Raw genomic sequence first — 18,947 nt, forward strand, 5'->3', positions numbered from 1 at the left:
CAACGCACCACCCCCTCGGTGGGTGGGTCTTACGCTTGCCGCCCATCGTCCGGCCCTTGAGCCAACTGCCTGCCACACCTGCCACAACGCCCACATTCCAGAGCAGTCCGAGTCCGAATCTACGTTGATTATGCACAATATTCGCCGTCTACAATTTATATTCATACATTCGCATGTGAATAGGAATCTGTTTACGGTAGTATTGGCTGGTATTCAGTTTTTATGCCTGTTTTGATTCACATTTAGAACTGATATAGGCTTTTCTTTCGTGGCGTTTTAAAAAGATATATACTATTTAGCCAATTATTTGAATACACTTAAATTTCCAGTTTACTTGCAATTAAACAAGTTAGTAAGTATGTTAACAGTAATATTTTAGATTCACCCATTCAATTCGCGTTTAATGATAATTTTTACCCTTTTACGTTTTTCTCGGCATCCTTTTCTTCGATTTTACAAAGTATACTTTAATAATTTCTTATAATATCCCATAGATATCTATATTTACATTTGTTTCTTGTTGAAAACTACACCTCTCCGTTGAATGCATTTCATGCAAACGTGCATATCCACATTTTAAATTGTTGCACGAAATTGCGATGAACTTAGAGGAATTTTCCCATGATATTTTACCACTAACTAGCTGTGACGAGTTTTTCCCAGTGTAATTCAAGTCCTCCCCGCCCTCGATTTCGATTTTTGTTTTACGTGTAAACCCTGTGTGGGTAGTTTTCCATGTGATTCCCACTGTTAAGTTGATTTAAAGCGTTTAACACTCACTGGAGCACGGTTTGCGCTTTTTTTTGCCCCGATTTTCCTTTTTATTTTTTTGCTAGTTGTTGGCCCGTTGGTTAACCGTTGAATTATCAATTTCGCGGTAGAACTTGTGGTACATAAGTGCGGTTGGCCAATGAGTTTTCCAAGGTATCATATTTTACGCACTCACGAATATGCACGCAATTATTGCTGTCTTTGTTTGCACTTGCACAATGACATTTGTCCAGCTCAAAATTAATACGTTAAATTTTAATTAATTACATTAAGTAAAATCGCCTCACTGCCCGTTGCATTTTTGACACGTCAAGTGGGTCACTAAATGCATTTTGCATTGATTTCCTTTTCGGGCTTTGTTTGGATTTAAGAGGAATTAAACATGGTTCGCGATTGCATTTTATTACTACTCGTACGTATATACGTTTAAAGGCCTACGCAAGTTCTATTTGATACATTAAAAGTACAAATCTGTTATATAAAAAAAAGTTGGCGATTACATAACTACATTGTTTGTATGAATTTTTCCATAATTAATGTGGATTTTTATTTCCAATGCATCTAATAATAATTTCCCAAATTGTTTCAATGTGCCAAACATGTGTTATACTTATCATTGATAATGCCAAAATAAAAAGTATGCTTTTCATAAAATGATTGCTTTGATTTCCTTTGGAATGTCCACAGAATTCCTTCAGTTGAACGATCAAAGTCTGGGAACTCTACTATTCATATTTAATTATACTATACTATATTTTATATTTACTATTTACTATTTATATTTTATTTCATTTAATATTGCCATGTTCAGTGTCGCAGGCTTTTTCAATGTATTCTTCAAATGGACGGACATGCAATGTGAGTATTTTTTAGTTAAGCAACTCACAGTTTTCCTATTACCTTTAATATTAGATTATCTAATAAGATACGAGACATATATGTATTTATCCAACTCAATACTTATATTAATGGCTATTTTAGCAACATCGTGGATGTTGCAAAAAGCTAATCCTAAGCACTCTCCCCTTGCTCTTTCATATATCCCACAAAAGGTACCATTTAAGATCAGTCAGTTGCTACTAACATTGAGTTTAAAATAGTATTCATATCTAGTAGCTTTTTTACAACTCCACTTACCTTCTGTGCTGCTAAATGCACAAAGTGCACTTGCTCGACCGATGATGTCCCAAATGTATTCAACGTGTGCACTTAATACCTCTATATTTGTATTGCTCTCTTTTAGATCTCTTCACTGTTTCCAAACTTTCGATCTTTTATTGCCCGACAGAGGCACACTCAAAAAAACAGATAACTTGAACAGATGATGGCGCCAACATTGTACCAACGATCTTTGTGTTTGAGAAACTGGGTTTTGAGATCTCGACCTGGCGAGATCTTTGCCACACGATCTGGGTCTGCTGACTTGTTGTAGTAGACAGTTAATCTCAACTTTGTTTGCAGATTAATGATGATTCCCGGAGTTAAGCACGATATTAGCCACTTTATTGGCCACGCAACGTAACGACGTAACGGATCGAATCGAATCGAATTGAATGGAAGCGAATCGCTACGGATCGGTTCACAACGGATGCACAGCCGGCGCGTTAGTGGTCAGAATGCAGAGTGACATATTCGGGGGCACCTGACCAGCTCCAGAGTTGCCTGCGCCGCGATGTTGCTGCCGGGATGCAATTCGTTTGTGGCACGAACTCCAACGAGTGTTGGATTGCGGCCCGAGAGCCTTTGAGCGCACCCGATTTGCAGTTTGCACTTGCCGAGCGAACCGAGGGGTCTTACGAGTCCGTCTCGGAATCGGAACTGAAAGGTCGGCGGCGAGTGTTACGGCTCGGATGTTGCTGCTGCTGTTGCTGCTGCTGCTGCCGCTGCTGCTGAACCGGTTAACGGCACAATTGCAAATGATAACAACGCACACGAATTTTCGAAATTTTCACACAAAAAACTTTTCAAATTTCAAACGAGTGGGCATACATATGAGCCGATGCGAGTCGAGACGAAACGCCGCCGCTCTCCAAAAAACACACATGTGTGTGCGGCCTGGCCTTAAATAACTCAAACGGAAATTGAGTTTCGGCTCAAAAGCGGCGACGCCGCCGCAGCAGCAGCAGCAGCAGCAACAGCAGCAACAATTAAAAGCGAAGAAGAGCTCAGAGTCTGTGGAAATGGATATGGAAATGGTAGCTAGGAACTGGGTACTGGATACCGGGTACTGGGAGCAGGGAGCTGGGAGCTGGGAGCTGGAAGCTGGGAGGCAGGAAGTGGGAATGGGGAAATTACCGTAGGTCCCCCCGGGGGCGCCACAAGTTTAGCACAAAATGACCCACCCTCATGGGCCCATAACCCCGAATGGTCAGTCAGTCGCCGGCACTTTTCACTCGTTTGAAAATCAGGTTTTATTTCTACACAAAATACATAAATTTAGCATCATTATCTGAACGGGTTTTCAACCCTTTTGGGGGTCTCTTTTCCTCCTGTACATGTACATCTACATCTACGTACACATGAACGAAATGCTCATTATCATAAACAACAACAAGTTGGTGGGGGTGGTGGATTTTTGAGCAGGAAAATGCAACATTTTACATAATATACACTAGATTTATACATATGCCGTACATATAATATATGGTTAGAGCTCGCTCACAATTATATGTACGGCTCGACTTGGGGGAAAATCCGTCGAGTGGCAAAGAGAGATGGCAGCAGCGAGCGAGGGAGACAGCAAAGTAGCCAGTTGAGTAGTTTTCACTCGTTCATATACATATATAATGAATTTTAAACTATTTTCCTCGGCGGTGGAACTATCGTTAGTTTGTTGCTGACTTCGAATCGGATTCGCTCTGCCCGTAGCCAAGTCGTCTTCTTCTTGCCACTGCTTCTTCTTCTTTCTCCGGTTGGCAAACAAAAGTTTTTCCAAGGGGGTACGCATTAGTGTCTAACTGTAAATTAGTGTGGGTTTCCAGCGGGACTGTACTTGGCATAAACTTCCACTTCGAATTGATTGTTTTTTATACACTTTTTTTTTTACACACATTACAAATAAGACAACGCACAGTGGTAACAGGTGTAGCAAATTGTTTTTAAACTTAAAACTACAATATATATGCCATATCGTTATAAAATCTATCTCTTTTATTGAGAGATGTGCCTTTCGATTGTCTTAGAAAATCTCTGTATTTTTCAATATAGTATAAGCAAAAACAATATATATTACAGCATTCTTAATTTTAATTTTAAAATGTTGTACTAATTTGGTCATTAAATAGTTGCATGTCCAATCCTTTAATTATGATGGAAAGTGGTTATCCTGCCTTACGACTTAGATATCCAATTTGTAACCGCTTTCGGAGGCATTTGGCCCACTGTGCAGCTTGTGAGTGCTCGCATGTGCAGTTTTTGTGTCGCTTTCTCCTCGCCAGGACATCATCGGCATTATCCTTACAACGGCCATCTGAGCGACCTTTTGCAACTTGTCTGCATGGGGCGTGGCATGTGGGCGTTGGGCAGTGGGTGGCGACGGGCGGCTTCTGGGGGCGGGGCATTTGACGGACATTTCTAATTTGCAAATGTGTGTGCGTGTGTGCAATGCCAGGCAAACAAAACAAACTCGATGGCGATGGCGATGGCGATGGCAACTGTGTTAATGATTAGAAAAACCTTTGGCCCGGGCTACCCCCTTTGCACTCCCAATCCCCGATTTCCCCCTTTTTTCTCCTTTCTGCACATCACCCGCCCACCCACATCGTATCTACTTCCTGGCAATTAATGTGTGCAACATACGCGTTTTAATTTAACGCAACGCAACGCAAACGCGACTTCCCCAACCATTTTTCCATCCCCTCCACACGGTTTTCCTCCTTCAGTTGGAAAACTTTTGCTGCTTTTTTGCCGTAATTTTAAATGGTTTTCCACGCACACACATACGGGGTGGAGATATGGAGAAGAAGCGGGTGTGGGTGTGGGAGGGGCGAAAGGACGTCCCGTTTTGAAAACTAAACCAACCAGTTTGGCAAGTTCCAAAAGGATTCACTTTGGGCCAGGAGTCGGCGAGGAAAAGAGGAATGAGTCCTCGTGCGTGCGCGAATATGCGTGGCAAGGATTGGCCTGGAATGAGGATGGAATGGCGATGGTGATGAGTTGTCCTCCAGCACGTACACTGCCAGAAAAGGCATATGATTTCACTTATCTGAGATGAAAGAGCGGCATTGCTCATTAACACTACTTGAAAGTAAAGTCTTACAAAACACCAAAAATGAATTTTGATACGAACCTGAGGTTATTGAAAGGCATACAATTATTGAGACTGATGACGTGGAACTTTGTAGTTTGTGGATGTTACACCATGCCCCAGAACGTAAAAAAAGTAAAACAATACTAAATAAATTAGTAGGCCGAATTCCTTATATCGATTCTAGATAGAATTTAATTGTTATTATCCTGCTGAATATAAATACTAAATACTATAAAGGATACTATCAATGGTTATGCCCAAAGGAGTTTAAGTTATACACAATTTTGTGCAGTGATTTGGCACACACATCGCACGGAGTTCAATAGCGCACTCAACCTGCGATGGTTAATGATGGACCCGGAACCGAGTCCGGGTTACGGACTACAGACTACAGACTACAGACTACGGGCTACGGTTTACGGGCAAGGAGTTATGGGTCCGGATTCCCCGTCCTGGGGCCGCTTATGCAAATGGCAATGCAGCGCGCGGATTTGCATGAACATTTTGCTAAACAAAAGTAAACCAATGCACACGCAATCCGAGCGGAGAGGCGGCCAAACGAGCGGCCATTTTGCATGGAATAAGCCGGAGGATCGGAGGACTCCGGTCCGATTTTCCGGACTCGAGCCAGGTACAATTTTCCGGATGTGTGCGGTGCTCATCCCCGTTGCCAAGTGCGTAATAGTGCGGCGGCAGGGAGATCTTGATTAAGCAACCACGCATAAACATCTACTTCCAGATAAAGAAAAATCAGTAAGTTACTTATGCAGTGTTAAAACTACTGGAGAACCTATAGGAACTTTCTGTAAAACAAGCAATTACAACGGAAATACTAACCTAATTTATTTGCACCATTAGAAGCTGTTATTTGATTATTTCATATTTAAGATTGTGTGTGTCTGCAGCTGAGTATCGTACGATTCAGCTAAGGATAAGAGAGACATAATATTATATCTTGTTTGGATTAGTTTTGGGTAATATTGTTTATATTTATATGGTTATAAAAATCTGCGATTCGAATTTATCCAGTCAACATAAAAGCCTGTGTAAGTTTCAATAATTAGATCTTATATTTCCAATACCATTTCTACTAAAAAAATAATGTAGGTAACTTGGTATATTTTTTTGTATCATTAATTTAATCATACACATGTTTATTATTTCACTGCAGCAAGCATTTGAGTATTTTGCGGATGAAAATCCCCAAATGGAAAACAAATGCCTACTGATGCTGCTCTTCATCTGCTTACCGCAGGACTCTAATCCTAGACGCATTTGCATCTCTTAACACCCCTCGACCCCTCGGCGCTCCTTTGACCCCCATCTGCTTTATTTTCCTGATGGACCTCCCACGCGCTTCACTTTTGCGGCTTGTTTACATTTTGTGTGCCACGTGCCACTACAGAAAGCAATAAAAACAAGAAGAAAAGAATCACAGCCTGCCTCCAGCGCCTCACCGCTTAACCCCCCAACACACCAGTCCCTTAACCCATGAAGCACTCGCGCAGAGGGGAAAAGAGCCTTGCCCAATTGCAAATTCAGTGGCAAAACGAAAGAAAAATTGTTGCACTCAATTTGCAGTTGCAACAGGGTTGTCAGGTTCCATCAAATAAGACTTCATTTTACTATTCATTATAAATCGAATTCCAAAGTGATTGGTGAAAACACATAAATGTAATAGTTACAAACCAATGTTTAAAGAACATATGTAACAAAGTCATAACTTACAATAAGACATTCAGTTATGATTACATCCAGTTGCAGTTTCTATAAAGAAAACCATTTAAACCAAAACTAATGTCACACACGTAAGCCTAAAGCCAATTTTAAATCATTTGCACTTAAATCATTTTAAATTAGCTTACTTTAAAGTATCTTAAAGGATGAAGTTCGATTGGAAAGTAATACGACATTGGAATATTTTTAAGCCGTATATAATGCGATTCAAGTAATTGGAATTCTGAAGAGCCTGGCCACTCTGAGATATATGTTCTTGCCGAGTCAAATGCGAATCGTGCTCCGAGCTTAGTTCACTCACTCGCAGTTTTCACTCGAAGCGGGTCGCCGAGCCCCTTTCCCCACCTTCCCTTCCCTTTTTTCACCGTCACCCCATCTCTTTTGCCAATCCTCTCCGCGTTTTTCCTGAGCACTCCTCCACGAATTGCATTGGCGGCAGCAGGCGGAGCCGTCGCTTTTCTAGTTTATTTCTGTGCCCGGATTTTCCACTTGTTTTCGTTGTTGTTTCCTTTTTGCGATTTTTCCTCGCTCTTGCCGGCGTGTTTGTGTTTTTGTTGTGAGACGAGAAAAATGCGCTGCCATCGGATCCGCTGATTGGAAGAGGACCGACAACTCGACTCCACTCAATGCTTTAATAGTTTCTAGGGTTGCACAGGCCCACTCTCCTATGCCTTTTTCCATTCTTTTTTTTTTTCGATTTTCGAGGGGAGTCACGCTGATTTGGGGATCGTTTCCCACCTTCTCGATTGCACTCGACCCTCTCATCATGCTGCACTTTGCGGCCGTGCGCCACTGGCTGGTTGCATGGCATATTGTGGGTGACAATTTCGTTTTATTTTGCCACGCTTCGTCCCGGAAAAACTCTATACCTAAAACGACTGTATAGGTTAGCTGTACTCTGCCATGTTTTAAATTACTATTCAAATCCTATTGGCAATACTTATCGATATATGTATAAGCGACAAGCAATTCGCCAAAAGAATTTGGCTTTGTTCTCGGCACGAATCTATATGTACAAAAATATATATATTTACAAATGAATAGTAATCTCAAATTCATTGTTAAAGCACAGCATATGCTTTAAGTATCTATATTAAGCAAACTATAAATAAAAGTAGCAAATATAGCTATAATTGTTTCACATTTGTTAATCCGACTGCTTTAGCAGGGAAAGTGCATCGCTAGGTCACCGCCAGACTTTCACGATTTTCCTCCGCCATTTTGGTCTATGCTGAATGCTGCTCCACTAACCTTCTCCCCGGGAAATTTCATTCATCCAATGCATTCGGTTTTTCTAGTTTTTTGCTTTCTTTTTGAATAGGGAACATGCGCAGAATTTTTTAGCCCCTTTAAACAAAATTGCAAAGTGCAGAGGGCATCATTGGGAGCGAGTAACCCCGCTGTTCATTTTGCGCCCATTTTCCGCCCGCTTTTCCTGGCGAAAAATGCTAAACGAATGCCAGACAAGGTGACGCTGAGGGGGAAAAGAAAATAAATGCAATGCAATGAAAATTTTCTCCTCGCCTCTGAGTGTATGCGTTTGTGTGTGTGTGTGTGTGTGTGTGAGTCTGCTTGGGAAAAATAGAAAAACGAAAGTTTTCGTGATTCCCATTTGCTGTTGGCTGCTGCTCTAAGTGGCGCCCCCTGGCGGGTGGTTCGGGTTTCGGGTTGGCGGTGCGGCAGTGGTTCGGTTTCCAGCATGGCTGTGGTTGGCTGTCTCGTACCCCCAAATCCCCACCCCATCCCCCGGAAAGTGCTCCTCAAGACGTCTCAGATAGAAGTGGCGAAAAAAAAAAAAAAACAAAAAAGGAGGCGAACAAAAACACAGATTATGTGCATACGTATATATATATATATGGATTGTATATATTTATAGGGGAAATATAGAAAAAGGGGCCTTAGGTGTCGCCTGTGGTGGGCGTGGCAGAGTGCCGGGGTACGCCATCACTATTAGTACGGCATTAATTAGTTATGGCAGACGATTTTGAGGTTGCCGCGCTGCTGAAAGCTTTTCACTGTCGGTCGGTAAAAAAGAAAATCTGGGCAAAAGAAAAGCGTAGAGGTGGTGCGGTTGGGGGGGAGGGCGGTCAATGGGTACATGTGTGCTACCTAGAATAAACAAAGGAAATGGAAAACCAAAAGAAAATCTTTTCGCAGCGAAAGTTTTCTGCTCGCAAATTAAACGAAAACGATCATTTACCTAAAATGTATTTAATTTGATGTCGTTGAACTTGGTAAAAGTTATTTGAATGTTTCACTTTAATCGGTCCGTAGATATGTAGATTCCAATTGAATTTCTGTGTTACTTCAGCTTATTGCAAAAAAAAAAAAAAAAAAAAAAAACATTGATTCTTGTTTCTGTTCAGAACTTATTAAATGTGTCCGTAAATTTCTGAATGATATAACAATAAATAAAGAGAGTTAAACAAATTCTTAAGGCTATAGAGTATTATAAATTACAAGATAGTTGCAGTGGTATTTCCGTACATATCCTTACTCTTTTGATAATTGCATTGACTATCCACTGTGAAATACGTTGTATCTATATAATTACTGTCTTTCACGACTGCCGTCTGATGTTCCAATTTTTTTCTGTTTTCAAAATATTTTAATTAAATATTTATCTACGAGGGCTCTTCGCTGTCCTTCTCACACTTGAGTGACTTTCAATTAGTTGCGCCACAACTAAGCAGCATGGCCCCCTCCTAACCCCTTGATTTCTGCACTTTATTTGCTCGTTTATTTATTTAAAAAGCAATAAATTCATGGCAAGTTTTATGCGCAAATATCTGAAAATTAAATGAGCATTTCCGGAGGGTTGGTCAAAAGATCCCCTTATTGTGTTCGAGGAAGGGGTTAAGACCCCGGTGGTCAGTAAAGGAGTTCTCAAAAATGAAGGTCCTTGGCCCTTTTGGAGGGGAGGGGGATTGGAAATGGGGCGGCATTCTCCACTGACCGTTTCGTTCATTATCAACACCCAAAACTAAACAAAATTATTCGCCTTTGCCGGAAGTTGGCAATAAATTAGTTGGGTTCCCTGCCCATTTCCACCACCCCCACATGTGCGCACACACTCACTTACACGCGATTTTCCACACACATTTCCCCACTTTCCCCTCATTGCCACCATGCAAAGCGCTCTACAACTTGTCCAGACAAGCCGCCATAAAGCATTCATAAATCCCAAAGTAAACTAGAGTGAACCACCCAAAAAACGCACACATATGTATGCAAACTGTACAGTGGAGCTCACAAAACTAGCGTACGAAATTTCAAATACAAAGCGATTTTTTTATGTCAGCTAACTAACTAATTACTGATCTCGAAATAAAAAGAAATCATAATATTCCATATTTTTTTTCCTTTAAGTTTTCACATAGAAAATGGAAAACAAAATGCAGATCCTTTGGATTGGTGTTTTTTTTTTCTGACGCCTTTAAAAACAAAGTCATTTTCACCAAGTGATTTGGTAACATTTTTTAATTCTTGTATAGTGTCATGCCACCTTAAACGTTTTGATTTCCAGGTTGATTTCTATTCATTTGACCGCTGCTGTACGTGCACACAGTGAAAAAGCGACAGACTCTTGTGTAACATGCGGTGGCCTTTATCCATTCATCCGTTCATTCATTTAACCTCCTCCGGTTGACCATACGCCCCCTCCCCCCTCGCAAGTGGCGACTTTTTGTGTGTGAACCACCGTCCACATCCTCCCCCAACCAAATACCACCCCCCAACAACCCCACCACTGGAGCCACATAGTTTCACTTTTGTTTTCGTTTCAACTCTTCGGGGCTGCTTTCCGTGTGTCTGGACTTCAGTCCACAGCCAGATTCTTCCCTTTGTTTTTCAGGGGCGGGGAGGTCCTTGGTCCTTGGTCCTTGGTCCTGCGTCCTTTGTCCACTTCGTTAGTTGTATTAGAGAGTTTGCGTATTTGCGGGTCATTTCGGAGATCCCTCGATTGGGGGTTAAATTAAAAGGGAAGCTGTCCACGGAATGCGGAACGAAGGTGGGCCAAAACATAATGAGTTCGAGTATGAAGGCAACTTAAAACCGGTTAATAGCAGCCAATTGCCATTCTACTCCGCAGCCAGCTAACATATTTGGCAAGAGCCGGAAGCAGACATGTGACATGCCCTTGTACTTTAATAATAACTTTGCTCTATTTTCATTTCTGTGCCAAGTAAATTAATAGCACGATCACGTGGCGCCATCTATTTCTGATATAAATTTAGCATAGAAATAACCAGATCAGATACGATCAAAATATTAACACAATATTTACATATACATATAATATATGTTATTATACAATACAATTTGTATTAATAAAATCATTGTATGTTTTGTTAATACGTAATTTTCACTTAATATATCATTGGTGTACATGATCAATTGCCGCCCTCTATTGCCTAAGTTAAATTCTGTCATATCACAGCCAAGAAGTATACATCATATTTTTAGTGCACCTTTCCCCTAAAAAGTAGGCCACTCGATTTGAGACATGATCATAAGAACCGTTTTCAATCAGAAAAAAGTCACTTTTCCATGTTATTCTAATAAGAACGATTATAAAGCGTTTACAACTATAATCATTTCAGCTTTTAAGGTATTATGCTTGGTGACAATATGAAATGTTATCTATAAATATGATACTGTTTAAACAATGATTTTCTTATATATCTGATATATTTGAAATGTATTTAGTTAAAAATGGAATTTTTAAATAATATATGTACATATATGCAAGTTTAGCGAGTTCACAATGGCATACATGGCTAAGAAAGGCTTGCAAAATATTTGACTTAGAAAACACGAAAGCATCTTTAAAGAATCATTGAGAAAGTTTATGCTTACAAACTCTTTGAGATTTTAAATAAATACTTTTAAATTCTCTTGATCAGATGCAATATTTCGCGAACATCGTCATTTCGAAAAATGTATAGACACTCAAAAGCAAAATCAAAAAAGGGAGAATGCTATAGTCGACTTCCAAGGCTTTTAGATACTCAGCTAGTGGAAATGCGAACACGAAATTTCAAAAATTGATTGGGATATCGTTAGATATTGGGGAATAAAATGAGAAAATATTGAAAAATTGTTTAAAATTGTGGGCGTGGCAGTTTTGGGCGGGTTTTTGGAAGTTCGAGCGTTGCAGCGTTCATACCGACAAAAGGACATGGCCTGTTCGACTTTTGATCCTGATGAAGAATTACATAGTTTTCAACGAATCTAATATACCCTTTTACACACGGATGTAAGGGTATAAAAAGAGTGCAAATATGTTACAATAAATAATAGCAGTGCAAGCATATGCTTTTTTTTCATCAAGTTTATGAAACTCAAAATACACTTTGTTTTGGAGATATTTCAAATCATACTTCTTTCAAGAGCCGTCCTAAAATAATATTTCCAAAGGCTAAGCCTCAAGTTAGAGCAACAAACACAGAACGGGAATTATCCTGGGCACGTTCGCCGTGCTTCGTGTGTGGGTGCAGGATATCTGCGCCAGTTGGCGGACCTTGGAATGGGGATCATAAAACCGTGGACAAAGGCGTAAGCCGAGGCCAAAGATGCGTTAATTGGCCTCCAAACGCGTGCCATTTCCTGGGTTCTGTGTGCTGGGTCCTAGGTCCGGATCCATCTATACGATCCCTATTTACTGGCTGATCGCAATTGGGATCGTGATCCCATCGCACGCTCGTCCAGCCGGAACTGTAAACAATAAATACCAAACACCGCGCAAAGGGCGATCCTCCACTAATCCAGCAGACTCCCAGCTTGTTAATTGATTTATTATACGCCTGCGCCATCAACACGATGTGTGTGTATCCTTCGAGGATCACGTGTGCTTGGCCTGTGCTCCTTTGAATGGCTTTATTGGTGTTATTAAATTTCATCCGCGATGGCCCTGCGGGGGTTGTTTGCCCAACATTCCGTCAGTCGTTACAAAACTATCCTTCTTCTGTTTTTTTTTTTTTTGCTGATGCCACTCCGTTTCTCGGAACTTCTGGGGAACAATACAAGAAACTGGGCGAAAAGGAACTCGGTGGAAGGAGATATTGGGACCCTAAGCAGGATATGCCCAACATATTTCGTTCATTATATACGAAGTATATAGGCTGGCAAATATGTATCCGCTCGTTGGTAATGCTGTTCCACATCCGCACTATCTTGATATTTAATTTGTATTAAAAACACTTAAATAGTTAATAATAATAACAATGCTTAAATTTTACCTTTTGGATATTAAAGCCGAAAGAATATTAAGATGAAGACTCATATCGATGACCATCTTTTCCCACACACCGCAATAAGCACTATTCTCATTACTTTCTGCGAGAACTTGGACAATATGGGGATGGGGGCCATTATTTTAAGTGACAACAACGTGACGAGCTTAGTAGCGACCTTTTGGCTGGAGGGACTCTTAACCAACCTTATGACTGTCCACTTGGCGGATCCCACCTCGTCGTGTTTCGCAAGCTACCCATCTCGGAACTCGATTCAAAAAATATTCCCTGGTGTGCCCGTTACAAGGATTCCCAGGACCTTATCGGCGATGTTCGCTGTGCGTTTCACCAACGGAAAAAGTCGTCTGGAGTGACCCTAGGGGCCCCAGTTCGCCATTAAACAATCCAGACTGGAACTTTATCACGAAGCGAAGGCTTTTCACAAGTAACCCCAACATACGCACATCAAACAAATCACATTTACCAATTTACCAATTGTTTATACAAATACGACAAAACATCAAAAGAGCCACCTAAGCTTCCTGGCAAAAGGTTTCGAAGGACTTGATAGAATAGAATAGAAATAAAAACATGAGAAAGTAAACGAACGAAAACGAATTTTTTATTCATTAGTTAGTCGATTGAACTGCGGAAAGGTATGACCCACATTTTGTGATATAAAAATATAATTTATTTACAGCTGCGAGTTGTCGCCTTTTTGTGCGCTTTTCCTGCACTGTTTTTAATTAATTTCACGTCTGGCCAAACTAGTACATTAATCAGTTGGATAAATTCGCCGGCTTGAGGCGTGCCTCGGAAAAGCCTCGGGAAAGTGCCGCAGGAAAAGCCAAAGCCGGGAAAACTCACCAACAACAAAAGCAACAACACCACGTCAAAGTCGCTGGCAATGACGCTTATAATTTGTCAAAAGTGACAGCGCGCGATGCTTCGTCCTTCCCAGCCTGTCACTCACGCCACACATGACTACCTCACGGCCACGCCCACTTTCCCCCAACAGCCACGCCCCTTCCCCAAATCACGGGCCAGCTGTTTATCTTGACTTAAGCCAGAAAACTATGCTTGTCTTTTAATCTATGCAATTTAAAATAAGTTTTTCCAGCTGAATTTGACCGACATGTGGGGGAGAAATGGGAAATGGGAAAGCGGTCGGAAAAGCCGGGGGGGGGGGGTGGTGGACGTAAGTGTGTGCTGGCTCATTAATTATGTTTGCCCTAGTGGATGGGTGGCAGACGAACTTAAGATTTGGGATCCACTTTGATGGAGCTAGCTGCTAAATCCAATTAATGGAAAACTACACACGACGCGAGAAATGTGCGCTGTGCTATTTTCAATGTATTTCGCTTACAAGGTATTAAAATTGAAAAAGAGCTAAAATATAGAACGCATTAAAATTTGTTGCGGTGTACGATAAAGTTATTTTGTACTGTACATAAAAACTTAAAGAACGATCTTGAAATTCAAGTATAGTAATAGGAACTAATTTATACTACAACTATATCGTCTTAGTCCAAGATATGACTTATAATACAGGATATCTTGTGTATTTACTTGCAGGATACCTAGCATAGCTGAAGTACACCATTGCAATGGATAGCAATCATATGGTAACCCAGATCATTAGAGCTCCCTGCCGGAATTCCATCAATCAGCGAATTGTTTTTCGTGCCCCGCCGATCACAACATTTAACGATCCGGGTCAGAAACAACAAATCATTAATTATCCGTGGGACGTCGCCGGTTTTGATATTCTATATCCAGAGTTCCGATGGAGGCTGCGCCGTGTCCTGGTCAAGTGTCCTGGGATCTACGGCACTTTTTGCTCGGTTGACCGCCGCTGCCGTTTGTCATTCAAGGGCCGGAAGCTACAAGACATTTGTGTCAGGCCGACCAGACCGCTTGGCGGCCTCAAGTGGGCCACTTGGCCACTTGAAGTGCAACAACAAACAAGGATCGGCGCAGGATACTAGGATGCAGACCCATTTCCACTGGCACGGATGCCAGGCGACCACACACACGGTCACCTCGGAAGTCCAGCAAAGATCCTTTGAAGTTGCCCCAAAACAAAAACGGAAAACCCATTGAAATTTGCATATGTTTCCTGAAGCAGGATATAGATAACCAATAACGGCATTCGCTGGGGGTTTCTGTTTAAGTTTACAGAAAAATAACTGTTGCTATTGATTTATAAGCATAGCTGCAAATTTAATAAATAATATAGATATATGTAAAATATAAAATAACCAAATAAATTAAAAAAATTCATGTACGAAATAGTTTTGAAAATCAATAATAACGCAGAATTATGGATTATAAGTCATGTCTTGTTAATCTGATTACATTAAATATATCTATATGTGAGCTATTTTTATTTTTAAACAAATTTATCAGCATTCTAAGTTTGTAGAAACAACATTGTAAATGGTATATCCTGATAACGTTACAAATGTTGACGCTTAGGTAAATAAACTAATCTAAATACCTAAAAAATACAATAAAAAAAACTGTTAACGAATTGAGTAACGCATAAAGTTGAAATTAGTTAATGAAAGTCTTTACGCACTTCGACAGAATAAAAGACACGGTTTGATGAAATTGAAAACGCCAAGGACAAGGAAATCCACCCAAGCTCCCCAAAAAGAAGCGCCATGTCTTCGAGGTAGAACTTTTTACCGCCCCCAGGCACAACCCTTTCGCTTTTTAAGCCAAAGCGATGGCGCCAAAGCTTTCGCCATTTTAAATAAAAATGCGCAGCTTCCGCGGCGCTGCGATAGATGGCGCCAAACGGAGTTTGGCCTAGTGCGAAGGAAAACTTTAAGTATATATATTTAAAAGAGAAATGCACCGAATTAAATAGGCTTATATCAAGATTATATGTAACATTTAATTTAAGACATTAAGCAACAATTTATAAAATATATCATTTAAATTATTTAGCTATACAAATATCATGAAATTTTAGATTGAAACTATTAGCACGTTGAATAAATACCTTCCCACTGAAACTAATAGTTAAATACATTCTCTTTAATACATCCAAGGTTTAAAAATGCTGAGCTGGGTTTTCCAATCAAAAAACCAGACGAGTCTTCTCATTATCTTTCCCTAATCAAGCTTTAACGAGAAGCAAACTCCGAAACAAGAAGAACCACACACGTCGCCCACCGCAAAAGTATATGCCCAAAATGTGCGTCCGAGAACGGCATGCACATCCACAAAACGAGCGCCAAACCCCCACCCAAGCCCCACTCCACCTGCACTTTCCCACGAAAACCGCTCGAATGCCCCCATTCGCCATGATTTTGCGCGTGCAATTTTTGATTGCAATGGCCCAGACTTCTGCTGAAGTTCGATGGGGGACTTAAACTACTCCGGCACTGGTCCGTCCGCTCTTGCAGCGGAGAAATCGAGGAGGAGGGTTGGTTAGTGAGGGGATATTGGTTGGGTGATGGGGGATGGGGATAGGCTCACTGAACCGGAAATTGGAGGTGTGCGGCAAAACACGACGTGACGTGACATTTCCTCTTCGTCAAAATGTCAAAATGCAGCCCAACGGCAGCCGAGCGGCGACATGAATGCAAACAAAGGGCCAACTGCAACAACACGGCCATGCCATACGATATTAATGAGCATTTTAATGGTCAAATCTCTGCACTGGATGGCCGACGCGCCTGTGGGCCTGCCCAGTGGTCCAGGACTTAAAGGACATTTGGCGGTTGGTTGGGCATTGTGTTTAAGGCCTGCCTTAAGGGAATGCCACGTTTGGTCGTTTCGAAGTTAAGTTTACTTCATCAACGATAATTATGTATTGCTTTCTTGAATTTCCAACATTTTATTGCTGATTATGAGTGAACACAGTATAGAGATACTACTCAAAAGTTGGACTACAAATAAATTCACGAACACAAGTTCGAAAAACCTCAAAACAAATTATTAAGCGGTCCGTTAATGTCATTTCATTCATCCATTTGGGGCCATATTAAATCATTCCCCCACATCGTTTGGCCTTCCGCTTTCAAGCCGCCATAAGTGAAGTTTCCGCAGCTATGGCCACCTCAAACACACCCACTTAGGGGCCTGGTCACACTAAGCAGTTCATTTCGGTTGAACGCGCTTGGGTTGAAAACGCATCGGATTTTGTGCCACCATAATTCGACCCATGGATGGCTAAGCTCCGGGGTCTTAGGAGCCAAAAATGGCCAAGACGCCGACTCTGGGGCTCCCAAAGGCAGCGGGTTTTGGTTCCAAGTGAGTGGCCAGCGGGTTTGGTCAACCGCAACGAAGCAACATCAAATTGATTCGACCAGTCACGGTTGTTATTGTCGTTTCTGGTGTTTTTCGTTTTATTGTTTTTATTTTTATGGGCTGCACATTTAGTCGGTTGACGCCTGGCACGACCGAAAACGGAAAGAAACAACAAGAAAGTAAAATAAAAGGCGAAACCCTTTGACAACATAATTACATAATTAGCTACCAACGGAGCCTGGTGCACAGGAGAGTTTCGAGGGTGCCACTACACCTACACCTTCTGCTAATTTTTTCCCGCTGTTTTTTCTGTGGACACTGAAAGAAATTGTATACCTTTGGGATCCGATCACCCTTATCCTTATCCCGTCACTAACCTAATTGAGATTCCTATTTTAGGGGTAAAATTTGCTGGATGAGTTCAAGAAAATGGTGCACATATTTAAGGCAATGGCTTGGTCATATTATCTGTAATTTTTCATAACAACATAAAACACAAATAATGTTTTTAGTTTAAATATACCATTAGCAGAGCATTGAATTAATAAAGTAATTATATTAAAAACGTTCGATTTAAATTTAAAATTTCCGCATAAATATATATTAATATTAATATTGCATATAATCGCAATGAAATATCAATGGACTGGCTATTAACCTTAACAAACGTACTCATTTGGAAAATGCATTACACTTAAAATGTATTAGGTGTTTTTAGTTTTTGTTCGTCTCCTCTGTCGATTAATTGCATCGAAAATGCTTCGACCAGTGCATTGATCCTTGTCAGCTGTGCGAGCCAAGGATCGCAGAATGATTGAATGTCGGTGCTGATGACTCCAAAGGAGCCAAGTAAAAGATCGAGACGACAAGGGAGGATCATCTGTCAAGCGCATTTGGCTAAAATGCATTTAACCAAACAGAAGCAACGAGTCTCCTTGTCTCCTGGCCAAAGGACAATGCCCCGAGGAACAGGAGCCAAATCGGAGCCGAAGGATCAATGGGAGGACACTTGGCCTAAGCGGCTTAAGCCACGGCATTACCGTCTCGACTCGGAAGTGCCTAATGCATCATCTTGCATGCGCACAAGGACCAAGGACTGGAGGAAAAATCTAAAAAAAAAAGGACAATGCAGCTAACCGTGCGCAAGCGGCTCAGCTGCGATAACGGCGGCAAAAAGGACATGGGAAAATTCATAATCCCAGCAACCTGTGGCAATGTCGCCGACATCAAGTTGCCAAGAAAACAAACAAGTTGCAGGATTGATTACTCAGCCGATTGAGAGCCGATTACCAGTGACATTCGTTCCCATGAATGAAGCGGAAAATAAGGAAAAGAAGGTCCTTGGAGCGGCAAAAGATCTGAGGAGTGGGTGTGGGACCCCTGATCACTGCCTAAATCCTTAAGCTGGCCACAAGCAGGAAAAACAATCGAAGATCCCAAGCTCCCGAGACAAAATCGGTACATTAAAAGGGTTGACATGACAAACAGGGGTTAAGGAAGTCATATTAACTCAATAGATATAAACAAGACGAACTACAGTTTAATACTATGCTTTCTTTCGATATATATATAATTAATTAATTTTGTGACTAGACTAGAATATAAAAACACAATGCACAAAAAATATTAACCTACTTTGATTGAATAACTTATTAATTATATTAAATAATTATATTTAAATGATTTCTTTTCAC

The 18,947-nt window shown here is 41.0% G+C and overlaps 1 protein-coding gene across 3 annotated transcripts in view, besides 1 other annotated feature; it reads right to left on the minus strand.

The window, feature by feature from the left end:
* RunxA (Runt related A) overlaps window positions 1–2,609 on the minus strand; it is a 33,522-nt gene extending 30,913 nt beyond the window's left edge. For all 3 annotated transcript variants that reach the window (NM_001042820.3, NM_134556.2, NM_001272818.1), the window contains exon 1: window positions 1,909–2,609. The gene's annotated coding sequence lies outside the window, so the exon portion shown is untranslated. The remainder of the gene's footprint in view (window positions 1–1,908) is intronic.
* A 9,113-nt stretch (window positions 2,610–11,722) lies between these two features.
* Window positions 11,723–11,975: a mobile genetic element.
* Between the last annotated feature and the right edge of the window lie 6,972 nt (window positions 11,976–18,947).

Source organism: Drosophila melanogaster, chromosome X (genome assembly GCF_000001215.4).
Source record: "Drosophila melanogaster chromosome X".
Lineage (NCBI taxonomy): Eukaryota > Metazoa > Arthropoda > Insecta > Diptera > Drosophilidae > Drosophila > Drosophila melanogaster.